This window comes from Vicugna pacos, chromosome 7 (assembly GCF_048564905.1).
Source record: "Vicugna pacos chromosome 7, VicPac4, whole genome shotgun sequence".
NCBI lineage: Eukaryota > Metazoa > Chordata > Mammalia > Artiodactyla > Camelidae > Vicugna > Vicugna pacos.
In genome coordinates this window covers 76,061,016-76,081,436 of record NC_132993.1, presented here as the reverse complement: position 1 = coordinate 76,081,436, position 20,421 = coordinate 76,061,016, and the positions used below count along the sequence as shown (strand labels likewise).

The 20,421-nt window shown below is 43.7% G+C and overlaps 1 protein-coding gene and 1 non-coding gene across 2 annotated transcripts in view; both read right to left on the bottom strand.

Annotated features, from left to right (window-relative positions):
- The window catches only part of LHFPL3 (LHFPL tetraspan subfamily member 3), a 404,020-nt gene that overhangs the window by 26,574 nt on the left and 357,025 nt on the right, over positions 1–20,421 (bottom strand). The gene's annotated exons all lie outside the window — the stretch shown is intronic.
- The window catches only part of LOC102535455 (LHFPL tetraspan subfamily member 3), a 35,610-nt gene continuing 17,056 nt past the window's right edge, over positions 1,868–20,421 (bottom strand). Inside the window, exon 2 of the transcript XR_012074570.1 lies at positions 1,868–4,171. This is a non-coding gene — a transcript (LHFPL tetraspan subfamily member 3). The remainder of the gene's footprint in view (positions 4,172–20,421) is intronic.

The window sequence follows — 20,421 nt, the reverse complement described above, 5'->3', positions numbered from 1 at the left end:
CACAACAATCACTGTCCTGACTTCCATAGCAATCTCTCCCTTGCACTTCTTTATGCTGTAATTTAGTCTTGCCTATTTTTTTTAAAAAACACCTTGTCATGTCTTTTAAGTCTCTTTTAATCTACAGATTCTCCCTCCCTCCTTTCGTTTCCTTACACTTTATCTGTTGTAGAACTCAGTCTCTGACAGAGTTCTACAGTCTGGATTTTTGCTGACTGTTCCTCTTTTGCTTTTCCCTCTATCTAGAATTAGTGTGGGGTCACAATTCTTGATAGGCTACTTTTGTTTACCAGCATGAGTATTCTTCCTGGGCCACCCCTGTCAAGGGTAGTGGCCATCTTCAAGTGTCCTGGTTTAGGGCGAGATTTGCACATTTAGCCCGTCTACTCCAGTGGCCCAAGGCTCCCCAGCCCTACTCTGATGTAGGCACCTGCCTTCAGACAGTCCCAGCTTTTGCACTTGCTTACATGTCACGGTCAGCTTTCCGTTTACTCTTCTTTCTCGTTTTTATGCCTTTGGGATTTCTCTTACTACCTTGCAAGCTAAGCTGCGTATTAAAAACAAGCTCACTGTGATTTGTCCAAGACCTGGTAGTATTGTGTAAGGAAGGCTTTTTAGTGTCTCTAGTTCACACTGTCAGAAGCAGAAGCCAGGAATAATCTTTTAAACATTGTGGAACAGTTTCCATCACTCTCGGCCCTCTCAGCCACCTCGCTGCTCCTCCAGTTAGTCACCTTATTCCTGCCTGGTGCCCTCACACTAGTGGCTCCCCTGTGTAGAATGTTCCTCCCCCTTCCTTCCCACGGTCGGCACGTTCTTATCATTCAGGTCTCACTTTAAATGCCACCTTTTCACAGCAGCCTTCCTTGATCAGCCTCCTTGCTTCTGCACCACATCACCGTGTTTCGATTCTCTCTAGGGCACTGACTATTATTAGCTGACATTATCTCTTTTCCTACTAGAACAGGAGACCTGTAAGACCAGGGACCTTGTTTGTCCGGTTTGGAACAGTTGCTGGCGCACAGTCAGTACTCTGCACATCTCCTGAAGGACGAGCACTGAGCATTGGCGACGCCATCTCTTTAGACAGGACCCCTGCTCTCCAGGGCTCCGCGGTGCCCACTGCTTCCTGTTATCCTCCCAGCCCAGCTTGCTTTATCTCCCTGGCCCCTGTAGGTGTTTGAGTTTTCAATCCCTGCTCATAAATGTTACTCTAAGTATCTTTGACATTTTGAGAACAGAGGCTGTTTTATGTTTCTTCTCCTTCTTCAATGTCTTGCACATAGAATGAGGGAAAGAGTGAAAGCTCATTGAACATCTCCTACCAGTCAAGCACCGTGGCAACACTACAATTTAGAGCCTCACAACACTATGAGGCCAGGTATTACTACTTGTGTTCATTTAACAGGTGAGGACACTGAGGCTTTGCACTGTTTAGAGTTACTTAGCACATGAAGGGTCTGGCTTTGGGACCTACCAAGACAACACACACTCGATACCAACTATTGCAAAAGGGCAGCTCCTGTCTGAGGAACAGGTAGCTGTTTCCAATACGCAAAAGTCAAGATGGAGCAATTAATTGGATATTAATGGTCTGGCTATTTACTTATCAGTTTCATTCCACTGAGTCCATGAAGATTTAGCTTGAGGTTTTCCTGTATTTGGCTAGAAGAGGCTTTGGAGATGTTAATTATGCCTTCCACATGACGGTCCTTCACATCTGATAAATGTCTGCTGTTGGCAAAATATTATGGAATCTGATAGCAAGCAGATTTCCCAAAGATAGTTATTTCATTCAAATCATCACCTGCCGTTGGATCACTGGACAAAGACGGATACCGAAGGTATGCCACACCACCAAGCAATCTTTTAAATAACAAAATCTTATTTTTATTTTTATTTTTTACAGAAATTCAGATATTCCAACAAATTTCTTTACAATTCCTGGACCTTAAAAAAATTACACACAACTTTTGGACGCAATACAACAGAACAGAATGAGAAAGGGAGTCACTTTTTTTTTTTTAAAAAAAGGTAAAAACGTACTTCTTACACTTAATTGACATTTAGTGATTTACATGTGTATTACCTATGTACAAATGGTACATGGTCAATGACCCCTCTTCAGAGCACTGTGTATGCTAAATCACACTTAGGTTTTATGGAGAAAACTTGTTAAAAACATTTGCATGTGGATGGGAAGCACTTTTTCACTTTCATAAACGCCGCTACTAGTCCTGTAGGACTCCCTGTGGAACCTGTAATTTACATGGATTAGAGAAAGCCAATACCTCTTCTAAAGTAGAGAGGTACCTCCCTTTAAATAAATGATGAATTCTTGAAAAGTTGTGTGTAATTAAATTTAGTAAGTACAGTGTTTTGAAAGTAGTGGGAGAGCTATTATTTAAAGCAACAAATAACTCCCAGATGGCTAATACTTTATAGAGATAATAAGTATTCCCTTAATTGCGTGCTTGAGAAAATCCGTGTCTTTGTGAATTGGGTTGCACTTATTTGACAGTATCTTTAATATTCTTTTAGCCATTTGAAACATAATCTCATTTATGGTGAAAAAATGGCTAGTACCAGAAACACTTGGCAAAACTGAGTGTGGTCCTAACAAAGACAGGGTAAGAGAAATCCACCGTAATCTGTACCACTTCTTGTATTATCCTGTGTGGTGTTCCAGTGATTGATGCTAACTGGATCTTAATTTTAAGTCTAAAAATGAAGGCATTCTACACGTACATGTTTTCTCCTCAGTTATAGAACATGGTTTGGCTTACACTGACTACCCCTGCACATACATTTTAGCTTCTGTTCATTTTCAAGGAATTGGCTTCTTTGATATTAAATGTTTTTGTGTTGTTGCAGATTGGCAGGATATGTGGTGAGGGTGATGGTGGGGGAAGCCTGGGAGCAAAAGATTGTTGAAGACAACTGATCATTTGTCACTACTTCCAAATGCCAATCAACTAAAAAAAATTGAGTGGTCTTAAAATCAACATTAGTCAACAAAAAGGCAACTTACTCCTACTAAGTTTCTTTGACCTGTGTAAGTATATATTCATTTATTTCTAAGGCTATTAAATTATTATTTATTTTGTTAGTACCACTTACTATCATTTAGAAATAGGTTTAATGGAATGATTTTTTTTTTTTAAATAAAGATGAGTGCCTGTCAGTAAGGGAAAGAAAGGATATGGAAAGAAAGGACATGATGACATGTCAGCAAAGAAATAGGAAAAAAAAAGATATTTTAGATGTCTATTTATAAAGTATATTGAATTCCTATGCATATACTAGGGAGAATTAGAAAAAGTGTTTGTTTGATAGTAGCCTATATATTACATGTGAGCATCCAAGGTGAAAATGAGCTTTCTATATTTTTTAGAGTTCCTTGATGCCGTTTCCTGAAAGATAGGGAAGTCTATGATGTGAAGATGTAATATACAGCTTGATGGAGTAATAGTATATGTCAGAAACACTTTCTCAGTAATAACTTGTACAGACAGATTAAACTGAACACAGACTTGGTAAAATGTTTGAAGCATTACATCTCTTAACTGAGTGGTTGTAACTAATTACACAGTGAAATAAATGAACAGCAGAGACAGGAACCAAAGGTCATGGCTCCTATGAAAATATTCAGAGGCATTTTCTAAGACGCTTTCTCAATCACTGATGCCTGATCAGCCTCTTGGCTATTGAGATAGGAATAATTTAGGATTGACTGCCTTTTTTAAAATAATGTTGCAAGATTAAAGCTTTTTATTTTCTGTTTGATTAAAAAAGGACAGTTTACAAACTTCAGTACATATATATTTTACATGTTCATTCTAACACATTTATATTCCCCTTCCTTAAAATACTTCCTGAATGTGATTTCTCATGAATGTTATCTGCCCTTATTCAATGATAGTTTCCAATGAGCTGGTGTTTAATCCATGATCACGTCTTCTTCCAGAAAATCATTCCCATCTCTGCCGATCTAGATTTAGAAGGTGCTTTGAAGTGGATACTTCAACTCTCTCCCATATCCATCTCGGTACTCTGATCTCTCCCAAGCGTCTTCTTTCTTGATGTTGATGTACAAAAGCTGTTACTCAATTTGTTTAGCTGTTATTTGATTTGTTTTGTGCTCATTCTAGAGAATATTGGCTTAGCAGAACTGCAGAACAGGATAGGGGAGTGGGAAAGAGAAAGAGAAAAGAGAGAAAGAACAAATGCATCATTTTCTGTCCGCAAGATTTTTGTGCGTATTTGTCATGGAAAAACCCCACCAACAAATGGTTCAAATGCACTTTAGACTTGCTTTCAAAAAGACTGAAAAGTTTGAGGTTTCCGGTCCATTGAACAAACAGCACAGTCTTCCTGGCAAGGGGGTCCCTTGAGAACCCAGATGTGCATGTTCCCTACATCTGGGTGAAGATTACAGGCGGCTTTGAAGGAGCAAGGAAGAATGAGAAATGATCTCAAGCATCACCAATTTTTCTGACTGGCATAGAAAATGTCTCGCTTGAGTGTTCACCTTTTCCTTCCAAGGTTTAGTTATTCAGTATCCAATCAACATTATAACAGCTACAAAAGTAATGGTTATAAAGATGAATCACCTCCAGTGCAATCACTGTGAGACACCAAAGTTTTTCTTCTCATGTTTCTTTCTATTCCTTATCTAAACGTGCACTTATTTGGCATGGTTGGAATCACAGTCTAGATGACATTTTTAACATTGTATTAAAAGAAATTTCCTACATTTCCCCTCCTGGTAGCATCAGCATCAGTTTTGCATGACTGTGTTATATGCCATTCCAATCTCATTCCTTTCCATTCCATGCTCAATATTCCATTCTCAACTATTTTACCACCATCAGATGTGTAGGTAGGCTTCCGCTTCTTTTGTTATTATCAATAATGAATGTCTTTGCATATAAAACTCTGTTTTTAAAATTTCTTTCTTTAGGACAAATTCTCAGGGGATGCTGCTTTTTCTTTTCTCCAACATATTAGGGACTATGCCTGCACTGATATAGACCACAAATAGTATGATCGATTCCACGGTTTGGATGATTTTCATAGACTTTGGCACTGTTAACCAGGGCTTAGGGGTACCTTAAAGACTGCAGAGTTGGTCAGTGCACCGAGCTGGCAGATTTGGGCTGAAAGAAAACAGCCTGTTGGGTTTTACATCACAGAGCACGTAGAAACACAAAGTATAATAAAACGATTGCCCCATTATTCAGTTACAGTCCTTGTTCCACATCACAAGGTAAGATTATGGTTTCTGAGTAAGTGCTAGAGAAACCTCTGAAAGATTCTGTTGTTGCTTCCAGAATTTATCCCCTCGCTGTTGTCCAACATGCTTTAAGAACTCTTAATGCACATTATGATTTTTAACGCACTTCTCTTACTCTTTAATGTACCCAGACTACACAGGGGATAACTGAAATACAACCATGTCATAATGATGATTAGTCTGTAATGATCCTCTGAGCTTGAATCATGCTGGCAGAAACCCTCCAGAAGAGAATGCTTTCTTCAGATATTTTTAAAGGGAACATAAGCAAGCAACCTGTGGATTTTACAGTGTTAAAGGCACTTCTAAACCTTGAGTGCTCTCTCAGCTTCATGGTCATGGAGGTGCTCTTGCTAGATGGAATCCAAAGTTGGGTTTCTGGGTCCATGATGCCACGACTCCAGCATCATTTCATTTCACTCTGCATACTTTTCTATTTAAAATCCACAAAGCTGAATGTCTGGATTTTCCAGTAAGATCTGTACAAAGTGCTAGGTGGGGTGGGGAAGAGGGAAAATGGGTGGGGTTGTAAACATGTGAAGGAGAATAGGGAAATGGGTGTTGAAAAGTGGCTGTGCATTTGGAAGAGAAGGTAGCACCCGGATGGGCCCAGGGCTATGCTTGTGTGATGTAGGGGAAGAGGGAGGCGAGAAGGTAGCCCCTGTTGTCTTGAGGTTCGCAAATGGAATATACCCCTGATTTCATAATAGGAAAATCTTGCTTGGTTGCAAAGTGTTTATTAGCATCTAGGAACCAGAGACTCCTACTTTCTCTTTTCTCCAGCTCTAAACTGCCGATTTGGCTTTATGACATCATGTTGGGTTGGGAAGACAGCAAATGGGTGGAAGGGCTTTAGATCAGCCCCCAGAGCTCTGACACCCAAGTCTGGGGAGAAGGGAGCTTCTGCAGGGTAGGAACCTTCCTGGGAAGATCCTGAGCACTCTTGTGGGAAGGGAACATCTGAGGCCAATCTCACAGGGTTTCCTGTTTATGCCTCACCATCTGGGTCCACAGCGGAGGGCGCTGACCAGGACAAGTCATCCACCACCAATCCTTCTTGGATCTGCTCTGGTCTTAGGTCACAAGTAGACTCCACATAGCCAAACTCCTCATTGGATCTCTCACTGTCATCTCACCATTGATTGATTATTCAGCCCTTCTTTCTTAAAGCTCTCTTCTTTGTTGACTTTTGTCAACATTGGATTACACTCTCCACCCCTACTATAAACCTTGGTCGGGGAATGGAAAATGAGAGAGTGAAGCCAGTGAGCCAGTCCTGGACCAGAGTGAGGCCAGCAAGGCTCCTAGGGGACCAGACTGAAGGAGGCAATCACTCTTAGGGTTGTGCAAATACAGGGCGAGGGTCTCCTTAAATTTTGCACTCTAGGCCCCTCATTTGCCTCATCCTAGTCCCAGTCCTGCCTGTGAGCACAGGCTGCACCGTCACGAGGCCTCCTGGGAAGCTGGCTGGGCTGGGGTCGCCCAGACACCGCTCCTACCATGTAGGAGCGCATGATACCAACATGCAACAGGAACCCCAGGGCATGTGCAAATCCTGCAGACGCTGCTAGGCTAAAAGAACTAGCACATGTGTTCCATGGGTGAGCAGAACATCAACACTCCCCACACAACACCAGGAAAACACTTTGGTGAAGGAATACAATTGGAATGCTACCTCGATTACTTAAATGGCCTGCAAGAAGAAGAATTTTCCACCTGAAGGCTCGGAAAGGGCTAGCCCTTCAAACAGATGTGTGAAGCCAGTAGGTGAAAGAGGATAAAGGGCAGGGTTTTCCTCCCCAGATGCTGTCACCACCCCTTCCATCTAATGATTGTGAGACACCAGGAACCTTTGCAGAATGGGGGGAGCATGAACACAGTTACACTGTGATCCTCACTTTGTAAAACATTCTGTTTTTTGCAAAACTTTTGCTAACATTTCCCATGCACCACGGATGTTGCATAGCTCAGGGAGGCAATTTAGAAGCTGTCATCTTCTCCTAGGTTTGTACAGAGCAAGACTGAATAAATAAGTCATTCAATGCTGCTTCGGATCTTTGTTCAGTCAGGTTTGTCCTTGTAACATGTCATGGGCTCTGAGTTGCCTGTGTTCCATTTCCAAAGGGCTCTTTGCAAAGCCTTTTGGAAGCTGTCATTTGAATCACTGCTCATGAGAGCAGCATTTATAACGGACACACTGTCCAGACTATCTCAATGCTGGGCGGCATTGAATTTTCTGTGTTTGCCGACTTTGAACGGTCTCCTGCAAGCTGCTTCTGGGGATTGTTCCTATCTGATCTGTTCCGTTGGGGCCTGGAGCCCCCACTGTCAGGAGGGCTGGGGGTGGGGGCAGGCAGTGTCTGCGTGAGAAGAATGCTTGGTGGGAGCGGTCAGGCTTTTGGCAGAAAGGATTGCTGTATCTTTGTTGTGAAAATGAGTAAGGAAGAAATTCCAGGCCATTTTTTTCTCATTGGTTTTTCAAACTTTGTCTTTTTCTCCCACTCTGTTGCTTCAAACTGTGCCCACCTCTAACATCTCTAGGAGGTTCAATAAAGTCTCCTGGAAATAACATCTCACCGCCTGTGCCCTCAGGCGCTCCAGACAGGTTCTGCCCCACAGTGGGTGTGGCAGGTTAAAGCTGGCAGCAGATTCTCTGCCTTTCCTCTCATTGAGAGATGGGTCTATGGTCCCCCCCACCCCAAATCTGGGCTTTAAGAGAATTGGCGGTTTACTTTTTAAAGTAGTTAAAAACACAAAATTTACCATCTCAACCATTTTTAAGTGTACAGTTCAGTAGTGTCCAGTATATTCACATCGTTGTGAAACAGACCTCCAGGACTTTTTCATCTTGTAAATCTGAAACTCCATACCCATTAAACAACATCCCCCTTTCCTTCTAACCCATCCCTGAGTAACCACCATGCTGCTTGCTATTTCTATGACTTTAATGTCTTTAGAGAGTGCCTTTAAGTAGAATCACACAGTATCTGTCTTTTTCCGACTGGTATATTTCACTTAGCATAACATCCTCAAGGTTCATCCACGTTGTAGCAGGTGACAGAATCTCTTTCTCTTTTAAGATAGAATACTACTCCATTACACACACACACACACACATTTGGTTTATCCACTCCTCTACTGAGGGACATTTTGGTTGCTTCCACCTCTTGGGTATTGTCCACAGCACTGCTGGGACATGGGTGTGCAAATACCTCTTCAAGCCCCTGCTTTCAGTTCTTTTGGCTGTATACCCCAAAGTGGGACTGGATCATATGGTAGTTCTATTTTTAATTTTTTGAGGAACTGCCACCCTATTTTCTTCTTCTTTTTTTTTTTAACTTTTTTTTTTATTGAATTACAATCATTTTACAATGTTGTGTCAAATTCCAGAGTGGAACACAATTTTTCAGTTATACATGAAATGGTCACCCTATTTTCTATTGCACTATTTTACAATCCCACCAACAAGGCACAAAGGTTACAATTTCTTCACATCTCTCAGATACTTGTCATTTTCTGCTTTTCTGAGAGTAGCTATCCTCATAGGTGTGAAGTGGTATCTCACTGTGGTTTTGATTTGCATTTCTCGGATGATTACTGATGCTGAGAATCTCAGAGTACCGGTAGTTTCTGATTCCCCTGCTGGAGTGACCACACTGGAGAGGCCTTGGTGGTAGGTGGGGAGGGAGAACAGTTCAGGTGAGCCCACCTTTCCAGCCAACTCTGTAAGGGGCCCTCAAGCCATCTTGGACCCTTTATAGAGCTGCTCTACCCGACAAATGCCACACAGCGACTCTAGTTGATGTTACATGGAGCAGAATTGCTCAGCTCAACTCTTCCCGAATTCCTGGTCTGCACAGTTGTGAGATATAATAAGAGGTTGTAGTAGTCATCCTAACAGGTATGAGTTTCTTCAACAAACCTTTTACCAAGTTTCAAGCCACTAAATTTTGGGATAGTTTGTTACACAGCAATAGAGAAGCCAACAGAGGCAAATGCCCTTTCTCTGGCTGTGGTTTAGATGGCTGCATTAAATACACTGTAAACCACACGTGTGGCGGCAGCTGCACAACGCTCACAAGTCAGAAAGAGCACTGCCATCTCTGACTTGTGTTTTCCTTCCTGATACATAATTTCTTGAGAAGCAATACCTGAAACCCCATCGCCCGCTCACTGGTCTATCCAGGTTATCTGTTTGGGAAATCACTGGCTTGTCTCTCAAGTGGTCTAACAGTAGGGGGTTTGGATCTGTACTGGAAATCAACGCATGCTCACAACATGCTTCTGGGCTGAATGGTCTAACACTGATTTTGGTTGCAGATTGATTAACACTTGCATTATAGGGGATGAGAAGGTCTGAATTCGTTGTGGTGGCTTGTATATTCCCACTGCTAACCTTTACTTGCAGCCCCCGCAATCCCCATCAGCACACTCGCTGGCCTTTGACTACAGAGATGCAAGAAGACAGACAGCAGGATAGGAAGCTACAACCCCAGTTACTGCCCTTCTACACTCTCTAATGTCTTTTTACCCCAACCATAAAGGCAAGACTGGTGCTTCTTTCTGGGTTTTATAATTCAGCTCGCATCCAAATTCTTAGTTGCTCAGGCTGTGCTTGTACCTGCTTGGTGGCATCTATAGCTTAAGAGCTGGGTGCCAGAGGCAGAGTGATGGGGAGTCGGGAGAAGAGGAAAGAAGGACAAATCTCTGGCTCTTTTCATGTAGGACCAGTGACTATGTATACATTTTTAGACAGAAAGCAAGATCCGAAATAGAAATAACTTACTCCTGAAGACTTCCACCACCTTCCCTGTCATAGCTCATTTTAGTTTCTATCATATTTCAGCTTATTTGCTTCCCAGCATTACTCATCATCTGTAACAATAGTATGTTTTTTCTCATTCTCTGTTTTTCTCCCTCACGAGAATGCCAGCGGCAGGCCAGCGGCACCTCTGGCTTTCTCACCAGTGCAGCCCAGCTCCCAGCCCAGAGCCTGATCTATATGGCAGGTCATCAATAAATCCTTGCTGAACAAATGGAAGAAGTAAGAAACGGAAGAGGATCTCCCGCTCCCTGCCAGTAATCCAGTAGGTCAGAGCTTCTCATACTTCAGTATGCTTAAGATTCCCCCAAGGATCTTGTTAAATATGCAGATTTTGATTTAGTGAGTCTGGGACAAAGCTTGAGAATTTGCATTTCTAACAACCTCCCAGGTGATGCTGCCACCACCATTGGTCCCACACTCTGAGAAACAGGGCACTGGACTGCGCTCCCCGAGGAGAGACTGTGTTCTGTTCATCTTTGTATTCCCAGCTCAAGGAGGTGCCTGGCTGTATAACAAGTGCTCAAGAGTTGTTTGTTGAACGAATGGATGAAACCAAACCAATCACAGGAATCTATGAAAAACTCGGCAAAGCAAATCTCAAGAGAATGGTGGAGGTACTCAGTGAACTGAAACCTCCACGGGGACTTTTTGGGAGCTTTCCATTCCTTCCACCTCCATTAAAAGAGCTGGACAGAGGTAGGGGAGGGAGGTCCCTCATCCTGAGCCCGAGAGAGATTTTATCGCTTGGTTGTAACAATAATTATTATTATTTTTTAGTATAAATACATAGAGAGGTAGCTAGGAAATGAAAAATGTACAACCTGGGACAGTCCTAGCACATTCTCTTTCCTCCCTCCTTCCCCCAGCCTCTTCTTCTTTTCTAGGCTCTATATTCTCTGCCTTCTGCTCTCCCTATTTTGCTGTTTCCTACTAACACCATCTGACATACTGATTTGGACACAGGAGAGTCCGAGGATAATTGCTAATACTGCTCTTCTGGCTACTTATGTAGATCTGTAGAACTTCCTTGCTGAGAAGGGGCAGAAAATGGCCTAAGAATCAAGTCCTGGTGACCTCGCGCCATTCCTGTGTACAACAGACAATCCTGCTTCCACATCAGGCACGACACTATCTCGTGTGGCCTTTTCTAGAAAGTAATTCATGAGGAGAAATTTTGATTGTTACTCATGAACATCTCTTTTCTCTCCTTCCTCCTCTTGTCCCCACTAAGGAATACTGTAGAATCTATTAAAAACAAGAAAACAGGGACAACTACTTGGTAGGCCTTCCCCAGGCATGTGGAGAACAGAATGTGGGTGCTGACTTAGTAATCCTAACAGTGTTCACTGTCCATTGTTAACAGGGAGCCATTCCATACTTCACACAGGATGAAAGGCTTTTTAATACTGAAGTCCCAAAGACCTGCCCATCACAGGGGGAGAATGCCCTCAATCTTGGTGCATTTCACAAGAACTCACAGTTTGGGTGGCCATCTTGCTGTGCCATCCCCAGTTTAGTTACTTCTATGCACTCTTCTGTGCACAGAAGTTACAAAATTTTTCCTCATTGTATTGCCTTTCCACTCATGAACTAGCTCATGACTAACACTTCACTCTGTGGTCATGACAGTTGTTTAAAAGTATAGATAAGGCAAAACCAAATCTGAGTATTGCCACACATGAAACTGCAAATGATGGAACCCAAACACGTGCTGGCTTCTCAAAATAAATATTCACCTCTGTCTGTGGCAATGAATATTCAGCCTCACACATCTTCCCCTAGGCTGCTTCACCTTCCTGCTCAGGAGACACGACCCAGGATAACAGCACTTCTTGGTCCTTGCTCCTGTCTTCACCTGTCTTGCCCCAGATGTGCTCTTGCTCTCAGCAAGGTCTGCTTCACAGACTTTCTCTTATTCTCCAGACACGACCTTGAAGTCACCTGGAAACCCCTGATAAGAAAGGTTCCTGATTTTCTTGTAAGTATATAGCTTATTGGTCAAATACATGTTTTCTCTGGATTTGAGTCCTAATCCCACCACTGGGTAACTCTCGGGAAGTTCTTGGACATCTCTGAGCTTCATTTGAAAGATGGGGCTACCCTTCCCCATGGCTGTCCCAATGATTGACTGAGATGATGCTTACAAGCTGTTTATGACTTAATGAGCAAACCTGGCAGATGGGAAGAATTCAATAAATGCTGGCAGGCTGTGTTGCGTTTTGTTCTGTTTTAAATGCAGGATAGCATAAGTGGCACTGTGTCATTCCAGAAATAGCTGCTAGTAAATCATGTAAGCATTTACTTTTCCCTGAGATGGTTGAGACTGGGGACACTGGAGACAGACTGGGTGTGAACTACACCTCTGCCAGTTAGTAGCTCTGTGACCTTGGGCGCGTTACCTGTCCTAGTTTCCTCTTCTGTAAAATGGGAATAAGACTAGCCTTGCTCACAGAGGCGTTGTATGCTTTAAATAAGTTACCACACAGCAAGTACTATGATATGATAACTATTTCTGTAGCTAAAATGATTATTATCATACACCTGAAACTAACACAACGTTGTAAATCAACTATACTTCAATAAAAAAAAATAAAGCCAACACCTTTAAGCTCTAAAAATGATTATTATGATTTGGGGTTAGATTTTTACCTCGAAATTGTAAGGAAAAATAAAAAGTAAAAACAAGAGCCTTAATTCTCCCTGTTGAAAACTCCCCTTACCCTCTCCCTTTTCTTAGAGCATTAGAAATATATTGTATGCTTTTTCTCTGTTTCTTTGAAATGTGTGTAAATTTTTTTAGAAACTGAAGAAGGCTCTTGGCAGTGTTGTGACCCAGGAACGTCTTTCAAAAGGACCTGGGAGCCATCTCTTTGAAATGCAAACATCAAGGAAGCCGGCACCCCAGTCTCCCAGTCCCTGTGGGAGGGCACCTTGCTCCCAGGCGCAAAACTCTCTGTCGTAAAGAGAAGTTCATTTTTCTTTTGTATAAAATCAATGAACTGACACAGATGGTCCCCCCCTATTAACCAGGCAAATCTGTCTATAATGAATGGTGCTGCCAAGCCCTCTTGAGGAAGAGTTATTTATCCTGGAAACAGGTATGTGATGGGTTGTATCTGCTGGGTCCTACAAAAAGGTAAAATTTCATTTGGTCTGCAGACTGCCTGTGATGTGCACCACATTGTAGTTTAATGCTTAGTCAATAATAAAACCCTTTTCTTTTTTTACTACCTTTATGGAGATATTTTCTGGGTTGGGGGAAGATTTTGTTTTTAATCATATTGCCTGGACAGTGTATATTGATATACTTGTATTCATATATCTAAGTGCTTTATTTAATAACGCATGTCCTCTTTTAGCATATTATTTACGATAAGGAAGGGACTGTCTTTTGAAAATCTCTCAGAGAGCCCTGGAATCAGTGATATTAAGAAGGAATTTACTAATAATTAGCTATTGAAGCCCAACTGATGTTCCTCTTTCTTCTTTCTAACTACTCTACAAGTTTCTGTGAAATCACAGCGAGGCACAGCTCTTCAAAACAACAAACTCCTTCTCTCCCCCAGGAAGTGGTGAGCTTTTGTTTCTCAGAATGTGGACCTATGGTCTCGAGTGAGTCTTTAGCAGGCAGAGCGTTCAAGATCATGAGGCTTTATATGCATTTATTACCACAAATTTAGTAGGCCTGGTTCTAATTGTGCATATGGGTGTCTGTCGTAATGTAATAAGACATTTCAGTGTGAGGTATGCTTCCTCTTCAGACCAAAGGGAAGTGAACTGCAGAGTTCAGAAGGCAATTTATAATCAAGATCTAATCAACACACCACACACCCCTCAGCCCCTGTTAGAGAAGTAACCAGGAGCTAATGCATTTAGTAAACGTGTGATCCATCACTGACTGGCTGCCGTCAGTTAGCCACAAATGACACAGTGGACAGGGAGAGTCAGAGACCAGCTGAACTGCACAGTGTTAGGGCTTTTCATCATGCAGAAGTGAATGGACTGTTCTTCCGCTTAGAACGTTTTACAGGTGGCTCTGTGCGGCCAAGTAAGTCCACCTGCTCAGCGTGGCCTAGGAGGCCCAGCATGGCCTCACCACTCCAGCCTCACCTCATGGGCCCCCACTTCAGACTGTGCTCTGGCCTCCTGATTATGACCTGGGGGTCTTGGAATGGGCCCTCCAGGGCTTTGCCCCTTCTGCCGAAATGCCTGTCCTTCAGTTCTCTAAGTGCTGAACACACTTGCGTGTCTCAAATTTCATCAAGTCTCCGGGAGGCATTTCCTGCTCACTTCCTTCTCTCTTTTGACCAAAAGGCCCATTTCACACCTGTCATCACTTAGCTAAGCCTGCCTCATCCTTCCAGACAGGGAGCTCTGGGAATGCGAAGGCTGCTTCCGATGAGCCTGTGTGTCTCAAGCATCCAGAGCAGGGCCCAGCACAGAGCAGATGCTCAGCCAATCTCTGAGGTTTCTTGAAAGAAACCTTAGGCACTGTTATGGGCTGACTTGTATGCTCCAAAATTCAGGTGTGGAAACCTTAACCCCCATTGTGACTGGATTTGCAGACATGGCCTTTAAAGAGGTAATTAAGGTGAAATGAGGTCCTAAGGGTGGGACCCTAATCCTATAAGATTGGTGTCCTGACAAGAAGAAACAGCGACACCTGTGGTGTGCATGCACAGAAAAAAGGCCATGTGAGACGCAGCAAGGAGACGGCCATCTGTAAGCCAAGGAGAGAGGTTTCAGGAGACATCACACCAGCCTGGACTTCTAGCCTCCAGAATCGTAAGAAAACATACTTCTACTGTTTAAGCCACCCAGTCTCTGGTATTTTGTTATGCAGCCCTAACAGACCGAAACAGGGGTCCACAAGGCCAAGCCCTCTATTTATTCATTCATTTTCAGGTAAGCACTCGGAGGCCCTTTTGCCCAAAGGCATCTGGCTAGTTAGTGGAAGATTTGGATTAGAGTTTTTCTGACCTAGAGTGATGTTCTTTCTCCACTAAGTTATCTCTCTCTCTCCTTTTTTCCATTGGAAAGCTGTTTCCAGGTCCATCTTTTAGGAATGCCAGTTCTGCACATGAAACAGAATTGAGTGCAGCTGCCCCCATCAAGGGCCCAGAACTCTGCCCAGCCTTTTCTTCGCCTGTCCCTCCTCTGTATCACATCTCTGCAGCTCTCCAAGGATTCAAGGAATCTTGTGTGAAAAGTCCTGCTGTACCCCATGCCGCCTCCTCCATACAATCTCTGCATCTTGTACAATTTACAATGTTCTCTCACTGCAAAAGCCAACATTGATAGCAGAGGCTGTCAGTTCTCTGCCGCATTCTCCTGGGGCTCTTCCATGTCCACTGGACCCGTGCCCAACTGCCCACCTGGCATCTGTTTGCCAGAGGGCTTTCTCTGGATGCTGGAGCCCTCTCTGCTCACCTGTGGGGCAGACCAGTAGTGCCAGGGAATGAAGTCCCCTACCTCAGCAGTCCTCAGTCAGCGACTGATGAGAAATGAGGTACACATACCCACTTCTTGCCCCTGGACCCTGCGGGCCCTCTGGCAGGACTGAAATCCAGTAGTGACTTGGGGCTGACCCCTTGCCCCCACACCTCCCTTTCTCATGCCCCACCAGTGTTTCCTGGGATCTGTTCCTCAACTCCTTGTTTCAGGGTCTGCTTATGGGGGACTCAAACTAAGATCGTACAGAATACATTAGTCACCTTTCCTTTATTCCAACGGTTTCCTACGAAGGAATCAGTTTTGCCTTTTGCTCTGCCCTGTGGAGCTGACACTGATGTTCCTCTAGTGGAAGTCGAAGCCCATCTCTGTGGGGAAATTTATGGGGAGACGGCTGCTAGCATAACAAGCTTTGGCAGGAAAAGAGAAAATACTATGGATTTCTTGACTTTAACCCACGGGAGGAAAGCCACAAAGCAGATTCTCCATCCACAGTTAAATGTCAAGATTCAGAAGCTGCTTTGTGAAGCTACATCAGGCTTCCCTTCCATTGACCCCTAAGGCCCAGGGAAGCCTGAAAGAGTTTTAATGTGATTTCTGGAATGTGCTTAACTTTGAGAGAGGAAACAGCTTAGCCCCCAGGAGAACCCCACTAATATAATTCTGTAATAGAAAAGCTTCCTATTGCCTAATCTCATTAGCTCTGTTTTATGGACAGTAAGTGGGTAAAAGCTGAGTTTGTGACTTGGTAATTATGAATACATAATTTTTGAGTGCTTAGAATGTGGAATAAAGAACAGATTTTCTATGTGTGCAAGGAGGAGGTCCAGAACTCCAGAAATGGTCACTTACTGAAATAGGCAATGAAACAGGGACATGCCTTAACCGAATAGACACCACCAAATAACATAGGGGAGGAACTAGATACTCCAGCCTCTCCCCAACTCTCCTAATAAATAAGACCTTCAATGTAACCTTGAAGCCCCCTGTCAGTAGCCATCCTTACTTAACATTTGTACTTTTGCTTAGTTTTGCTTCCTTCAATCAACAAATATGAACTGAGCATATACGATGCATCAGGCACTGTTCCAGGCACTGGGGACACAGCGGTGGACAGAAGAGAGTATGTCCCAGCTCTCATAGAGCTTACATCCAATGGGGAGGTAGGCAAGAAACAAGTAAATATATACTGTAATATATCAGATACTTAAGTGCTATGAAGAGGAAGAAATCAGAGCTAGAGGACAGTTGCTATTTTGGGGCAGGCAGTCAGGGAGGGTTTCTCTGCACGAAGTGAGGGAACAAGATATTTGGGGCTCTCCACCTTTTTGGGTGGAGGCATCAGTGAAGCAGAGGCAGGAGGAAGCACAGGGAAGCTGGAGATAGGAGATAGGTCAGCAAAGTGGATGGAGCAAGTCCTGTGGGACCCAGACCACAGTAAGGTGTCTGATTTTATTCTTACAGTGATGAGAAGTCTTCAGAGGGTAGGAAAAAGGGGAGGGAGGCAACGAGAATTAAGTCATAAAAAGTTCAACAGAGGCTATATGTGGCCACCAGACTGTAGGGGTGAGAATGGAAGCAGGGAGGACAGCTGGGAGGCAGCGAAGTGGACTGGGTGAGAAGGGATGCTTTCGGACCAGGCTGCTAGAGGTGGAGGTGGTTAGAGGGGGTCAGATTCAAGAAGCACTCTTAAGGCAGAGCCATCGGGACGGGACGTGGTGATAGGGTGGATGAAGAGGGTATTGGGGTTGGGAGAAGGGGAGGAGAGAGAGGGAGAGAGAGGGAGGCTGACTGACTCATGGATGACTTCGAAGTTTTTGATCCATTTGGGGGAGAGGGATGTTGTTCACTGGGATGGTGAACACTGGGGGAGAAACAGATTATTTTGGAGGAAAATCAGAAGTTTAGTTTTATACGTGTTAAAGTTTGAGCTGCCTATTAAACATCTAGGTGGAGGCAACGAGGAGGCAGTCTGACATAAGGATCTGGACAGCAAGGATGAGGGTGGTATTGGAGATACATGTTTAGGAAACATCAGTTGTGCGGATGGTATTTAATACCGTGAGCTAGGAAGAATTCACTCAGGGGTTGTAAAACAGAAAAGGGAAGCCCAAGAATGGGAGCCTGTGCTGTATGCACCTTCAGAGGGAGAAGAAGTGGTCTGGGAGCAACAAAGAGAAGCAAGGCGCTATTGCATCCTTGGAGCTTCATACTAGACTGGGCAACTGGGCAGCTTCGCATTAAAAAATTAAAGTGAGTAGCAAATAAAACAGAAGTGTCAGTTGTGATCATCTCTGGGATAGAGTGGAAAGGCTGAGTCCTTTCCCCATGAGTACATCCTACACTTGGATAAGCTTGAAGTACTGAATGCTGTGGGGGTGGGGACATTTAGGAGGGGTGTCCTTTCTGCCCCTGTTCCCCCCAACTCCTCTCTTAACCTTTCCTCCATGTCCCATTCTTCCTTTGCCTTCCACTTCACTTCCTCCTCTTTTCCCTCTTCTCCACCAGTCAGCAAGCGTGGGGCTGAATTTCAGGTGATTCTAGGGCAAATGAAGGCTTCCCCTGAGGTGTGGGTCACAGGCAAGGTCATTTTTCTTTAAACATCCATCCCAGACATTTCACTAATTGAAAATTCATCACGGCTTGCAAAATGTCAGAATGCAAATTCTCCTGAAAGGGGAGTTTATTTGTTCTTCATAGTTCAGTGTGAATTACTTTAATCAGATAATCAGCTAAGTTCCCTCCTAACAGCTGGCTGAGATCAAGCTGTACTATATCTTCTATTAAAAAAAAATCTCTCTAGGAATAAGGCAGAGATTCTCAAGCTGTATCACACATAAGACTGAGTTGGGAAGCTCATTAAAATGCAGAGCCTTGGGTTCCATCCCCAGAAACTCCCGTTTCGTGGGTGAGGATGATTCTGATGCAGGTGGCTTGTGAATCCGGGGAAAATACTGGGATAGAGAGGACTGAACAGAATTTGGGGGATGGTTGGGTATATTTGTGGAGAACATGTTTGGCAGATTGCCAGAATGAAGACTTTTCAACTGACTGAGATGAAGGTCTCGAGGGGTCCTTGAGGAAGGAGACAGTGAAGGCGAAGAGAGTCCAGAATGGAAGGGAACGGAAGGAAGCTAATGCCTTCTCTGTGCTGTTGTTAGCACCCGAACCCGCTTACAGCTTCCAGGGTGGACTGAGGCGCTGAGCATTTATGACACACCAGGCACGGGATAGGTATTAAGCACTTTCCAGACACTGTCTCATTTAATTCTTATCACCTGCCTAATGAGGGCGGTACTTTATAATCCCTGTTTGTGGGTTAAAGAGGCCGCAACGGTTTTAAGCGGGAGAGCCAGGTCTGAACCTTGTCTGGCTGACCGCAAATCCATGCGCTCACCCACCGAGCTGCATTGCTGAAAGGCGCGGTCGGGGCCTGAAAGCTCAAAGGGAAAGAAAGCTGTGATGATCACCAAGCGGCAATGACTCAGCGACGAGCACACGTTCCTCCGGGATGGGCTTACTTTGCTGCCCCCTGGTGGCCGCTAACCTGTTTTACTGAGAAGTCGTGGGGAGAACAGTCAATGAACAGAGTCCTGGCTCCGCAGGACCCAAATTGGATTCTTAAAATAAGGCGCCTGTCACCTAATCAAACACGCAAGCCCTTGACTCCCTGAGTCTGAGCATTTCCAGGCAACTCGCGTAGGAACTCATCTTCTGTCTCACCGACACACTAATTTCCAAATTACAAGCCACGGCCTTTTAACCTGATCACACAGTTGCACACACCTTTTCCCCAACCATTCAGGCTCAGAGAACCGGCTTCATTTTCTTTCATCAGTAAGGAAAAGCTTCCCATCTCCTCTACTCTATTAGGCCTGCTTCTATTTTTAACAGCCTGTCTGCCAAAGCACTTGTGGGCTAAAAATAGACTTACTTATAATACAATTCATCATGTACTCAACTACTGGGAGGAAGCTTCAGCTTCATCCAAAATGAAATACCTTTAAGAAACATTATTTCATGTAACTATTATTAATATCATTTTTAAAAGAATCCTAAGATATTGAACCCTTTGGGAGCTCTTTCTCTTAACTTCAAACCCCACTGGTCCCTCTTTTTCATCTTAATTCTATTCAAATGACTTGGGGGAGAGTGGGGAGGGAAAAGTTTTGTAAATAGAGAGTAACTTCATCTAGCTCTAATATTTGGTGCAATGTGGGACACACAGAGTGACTGATAAATATCTGAAATAAGCATTGAATCAGCAGCTAACTAAACTGGGCACCCTCCTGCCTCTCTTTATTGAGGGTCTGGAGTTGTGATCTTTTTTTTTGTTTGTCACATAATTTAAGGAATTCTAAAAGGCTTGTTGAAGTCAGAAAAATCTGTCTCTGCTACTAACACATAACATTTCCATCACCATTAAACATCCCTCACTTGAAATGAAGCTATATTATCTGGGATTATCTGGGAGCTATTATCAGCCAGGTGACAGATCTAATGACTTGCCAGAACTCAGGGCTAGTACATTCTGAAGGTCTCAGGCCAGGAAGGGTGGAGCTGGCTTAGATCCGGTGAGCTGGAGGGAGGGTGGCAGGAGGTGTGACGATCTGCGGGTGGGCAAACGGGGAGATGACAAGGGGGGAGGTCAAAGAAAGGAACGTGGAGGAGCATCAGAGATGAATTCTGACTGCACAGTCGGGCCCTGGGCCTGCCCTATTTATGGGGAATGGGCATTTCATCTTCTAGACTGAGAGGACAATTCATGTAATATTATTCTCTGCAAGAAGCATCAAGTAACAGAGTTTTAATGTCATGGGATTAGGGGCAACAAACAAGCATGAATTAA